The 5,038-nt window shown below is 38.6% G+C and overlaps 1 pseudogene; it reads left to right on the top strand.

The window, feature by feature from the left end:
• The first annotated feature begins 1,744 nt into the window (after positions 1-1,744).
• On the top strand, positions 1,745-1,918 carry LOC138065860 (U2 spliceosomal RNA; annotated as a pseudogene).
• Positions 1,919-5,038: the final 3,120 nt, after the last annotated feature.

Below are 5,038 nucleotides of genomic sequence, written 5' to 3'. Positions count from 1 at the left end.
GTTAGAAAACATGCCTCTTCTTCTGGAGTTTTATTTCAACAGATGGACACAGTGACCTTAGGAATATATTTGTAAAATAATAAGGTAGGGGTAGATTGCTTCACTTGCTGTATCAAAGGAAAAGGGAAATATTATATTTGATGTAAGTACATAATGTACTTCTTATAATTGGCCAAATATGTGTGCAGCAGTGTACCATCTAATTCAGCTTCTGCCTACATTCAGGTTAATTTTAGCTCATCAGCCTGTAGCTGTCCTGGTAGGGCACGGGAACTGCTGTAAAGAATCCCTTTTCTTGCCACTTTTTTTTTTTTTTTCAAAAATCACAGAAAAATCACACAAAAAACCCAGCGTAATGGAGGATCTACACTTTTCCTTCATAAATCCTCTATCTGATCAAGTGTGTAACAACGTAAAGAGATTATAGAGTTTTTTTTTTTCCAAAAGTTCTATGCTTCAAATAGTTGACTTTTCTAATAGGCTAAGGCTTCCCTTCAAAAAAGGACTTAAGCATGTGGGAAACTTTTGGCATGTGAGAAATCTCATCAAATTCACTGTGTATAGGCACAGTGCACATACAGCTGCAACTGCACCTTGTCAAGGATTTTCACCTTCTAAGGTTTAAGCTGCAATCCAGTGGTATGTTGCAGATGTATAGTCAGAATTTAAATATATCAGCTTTGTAAATTTGAGACCAAACACTTATGAAAGTCAAATTTCCGCAGTTAACTATGTGCACTTGGATAATTTTAGTATGGTCTAATGACAGGCAATGCCTGACGTAAGTATGGTTACCCCATTTGGTGAGAAGCTACAAATCACTGCTTTGTAAAGGAAAAGCATGTCCCTGCACAATGCAGTAAGTCTCATACCAGTAGGAATTAAGATCTATTAGTTATTAGCTTCTATATAAGCACAATTCTGCTTTCTCAGACAGTTCCAGCTTCTGCTGGAAATTTCTGTTGAGATGGATATCTTTTTTCCGCACAAAACAGCTCCTAAGCTGGCCTACTCCACTGAATTTCCTGGAAACTATGGAAGAAGGAGCCTCTGACTTACAAAGTACAGCATAGTACCTGCATCACCTTGCATTTCGGCGTAGCTGCATGTTCCTCTGAGTTCCTTGCAGTGCTTGGGGTATGGACGCTTGCCTAAATGCTCCACTTGGAGCACCCATGTTAAGTTAACTTAGACAAGTTTGGAAATGAAGAGCCTAATCATCTCTACCAGCTGCAGCTAAATTGCTTCCCCAAAAGATAATTGCTGTATAAGGGTATAGTCCAAAGAGACTGGGGCAATAAATGAAAAGATTTTTGTCATTCTGGAGGAAGGTCCTAAGTTAGCCCAACAGGGAAGTAATTAGGACTAGGATGGTTCCACCAGGAAAAACCTATAGCTGCTGCTTGACTTGTGTTTCTATACTCCCTCTGACCGGCCAAAGGAGAGGTTGGGGACTTTTGAAGGAAAAAGAGCTGATTGTTTTTGATCTCTGCACTGGATACAAATCAAAGGCTGCAGGTGCAACCTCCTGAGACCAGTTTAAACACTGCTGCTACAAGGGACTGGGAGTAAGGTCCTAAGTATATAAATGGAAGGGTACTACAGAAAATAGAAAGAATGTGCTCTAGACAGCTGTCAGGTAGGAACTCTAAGGATAAGGTGCTTAAAACAGGGAGCTTAAGAAAAGGCCTGGTTAACAGATATTAAGCAGCTGCAGCTTCCACCTTGTTTGACAATACCAAAAATATCCATCCAACAATCTGTAGTCTGCTCTTATCAGTTTAATATCTGATAGTCCTTTGTTTGGGAACTTTATATTAGACAGATTTTTGGTGCTGGGAGATGTGCTGGGAGCTAGCTCCATATAATCTATGGTATTGCTGGTATTGCAGTGCTTCTAGAAGTGGGATAAAGTAGTGGCAACAAGACAGATTATTTAGGAAGAACACATGAGTCTCACCACTTTCTGTGGTCTATTCTCCATGTATGCACTTGGCATCCACAGCAGTTGTGTTAGAGATGGTAGAAGATAAATCCCTGACCGCTCCTTTCCAGTATTTCTTTATGGATTTGCTGCTCACAAAATCCCTTTGTGAGCGTGTTGATGCTGTCTGCCTTCACAATCTTCTGTGGGAGCACATTCCAGAAATTCACTGCTTACTGTGTAAAGAAATGCTTTCTTTTATCTGTTTGAAATTGATCTCCTATTATTTTCATCCAGCACGCATCACACCGAGGAATTTGGTGAATAGTTCTGCATTTGTCTTACACACTGCCATTACGATTTTTGTAAGCCCTGATCACATCATCTCTTATACTACTCCTCTCCAAACTGAAGAGTCCCAACCTTTTTATTCTCCTTGTAAGGCAGCTGCTCTACCCCTGTTACCATTTTATTTATCTCTGACTTCACTATGGGTTTCCTGGGATGCAGAGACCAGAACAACACACCCTATTCAGGATATAGGCACTTTTCAGTTATATATGGCACCAAAATGATGCTTTCTATCTTGTTCTCAATACTCTTCCTGATCATTTGCTGGCTTTTTTGGCTGGCACTGCATATAGAACTGATGTTTTCAGGGAACTGCTGATGAATCCAAAATCTCTTTCCTGAACTGCAACTGCCACTTCCAAATTCAGCATTGTGCCGGCATGGTTTAGTTTACTTTTCCCTGGGTGTATTACCTTATATTCATCTACAGTGAAGATCATCTGGTGGTGATGATCTTTTCCCACTCATTTTTGTGATGTCCTTCTGGATCACCTTGTCATTGCCACCTGATGAAAACGAGCTTAGTATAATCTGCAAACTCAGAGACGTTGTCAAATCCTCCCTCAAGGAGCACGCAGTCCTATTCTGTGATTACAACGTGCTTAACACAAGAGGGAGTCTGATTCTTCGGTGGGCTGCAGGCAGTGTTTTAATGATAATAAGTATTTAAGAAGATGTCTTGAAGCATAAAAGTATGGCCATAATTCTTAGGCTATATGATCTCTCTGTTCATTTACAGCACAACCTTAATGTGTTTGTGTTACAGTCTAGTGACTTGACTCCATCACGTGTAAATGTGCCAACTCTGTTTTAAAACCAGCTTGCCTGGGGACAGACAGCAATTTAGCCATGATAATTGGAGCTTTCTCTGCTCAGCTGGCACCTTATGTGTGCCTTTCATAGCTGCTGCAGCTGAATCCTTTAGTACTTGATCTTATCTAGAGCAAAACTAGCTAGAATAAATCTAGACAAGGCGTAATGATATCTTCACAGAATAGACAGAACTACTGAAGAAAAAAATCTGGGTTTATAAAAATATATTTTTGTCTGTTCTCTGTGGAGGCTATTTTCATTCCTCAGTTACATCTTGATAGGGCTTTTAAGATGTGCTTCATACGTAATTGATAACACTAAAGGTAAGGGCTGCAATGCATATAATGGATAAGCTAATATTGTGTGCTACATGGGGCATTACTGTGCAAGAATATCTGGCAGTAACACTGACAGAAGGCAAATAGTCTAACTTGCCTTTAGATAAAAATTACAGTAAAAAAAATATAAGGGAAATGTTCCTGAAATAAAGGTTTTAATAGTTTTACCAGCACTCCACATTTAAATACCGTAAGCGATAAATTTTAAAAAGAGCTAATGTTTTTCTATTAAGCTGTCATGACTCCCCTCATCTTTTCATAATGTAGCAGTTTGCGAACAGAATACTAAAGACAACTGTGGATCATTGCTAATTCTGTTAACTGGATGATTAAAATGACAAGAACATCTGCAAACAACTGTTGCTAGTATTATTGCTGTGCCTGGAAGCTCTGCTATAGTTAAGGATCTGACAGAGTTTCCATTATTAAATCTCGTTTTAATCCTCATTGGGTTTAAACCTGCCACTTATATTCTCAGTCCAGATGACAGATTTTGGACAACATTTTGAATTAGTCATATTTTAGTTACAGAAAAGTGAGAGAACCACCAACATTTGACGTTTTGTAAGATGCCTTTTCTGCTCTAAAAGATTTTGGCCCTCCTCCCTGGAAATTGTTCACATCATTATGTTGACTGTGCATTCTTGGTTATTCTGAATAACAGGAAAATGAGAAGTGACGTGACTATTTAAAATGGCAAAACACATAAAGTATGCGGACATAGATTTTGCAAACATTTACACATGTACTTAACTTCATAATCATGAGTAGCTTCCCTCAGGTTTAGTGAAGCACTCTTTTAGATCTTACTTTAATTTCCTTGGAGGTCGCACTGTCTACTTAGATGGAATCTTACTTAATTGATATTGATGGCACACTCTACTTAACCTCAGTATGACTCTGATTTCACCCTATTTAGGTAATGCAAAAAATATCATTGGGTTTATTTTCATAGCTTGTGCATATAGGATGCAGAATATCACTAGACATTTGTCACCCTGCAAGGTGGAATGGAAGTGACATGAGAGAGAGGCTTCCTGGCTATCCCGTTGGGATTTCGTGCATGCTTCCCATCACCACGGCTATGAGGAAGGTTCAGGAATGGGAAACACATACCGGGGCTAGCTGGAAATTGCAAAATGATTAACGGTGGAGTTTTAAAGGAAGCCAAGTAGGACTGATATTTCCTTCTCCCTCCAGCTGCTACCTTAGGATCTAGTTTGACAAAGATCGTTCATGCTGACAAAAAAGCCAAAGACTCAAGTGCAGTTATTTCTGTGAAATTTATTTTAATGGATTCTAACTATGAACAGTTATATAGACCACCACTGGATTTATGAAAATCAGACTAATGCAGTATAAACTGCATGATTATAATTATTAGAGAAGGAATGGAGATGTAAGATTTACCTTTAGATCTGTATGTAAAATGCTCTAAGATTTGGGAGAATTTGAATCTGTATCTAGTAATTACTTGATATATCTGGAAAGTTAGCTATCTTGGGTTCTTAATATTCTAGCTGGTAACTGTAGAACTGTAGAGGAGCAGTGATTTATTTACAAGAAAATGTAACTGAATATTTCTTAAGCTGTCTCATTGTAGAAGTTCAGA

Source organism: Struthio camelus, chromosome 1 (genome assembly GCF_040807025.1).
Source record: "Struthio camelus isolate bStrCam1 chromosome 1, bStrCam1.hap1, whole genome shotgun sequence".
NCBI classification, from domain to species: Eukaryota; Metazoa; Chordata; class Aves; order Struthioniformes; family Struthionidae; genus Struthio; species Struthio camelus.
The sequence above is the reverse complement of the archived record's forward strand: the minus strand, read 5'-3'. Positions and strand labels throughout refer to the sequence as shown.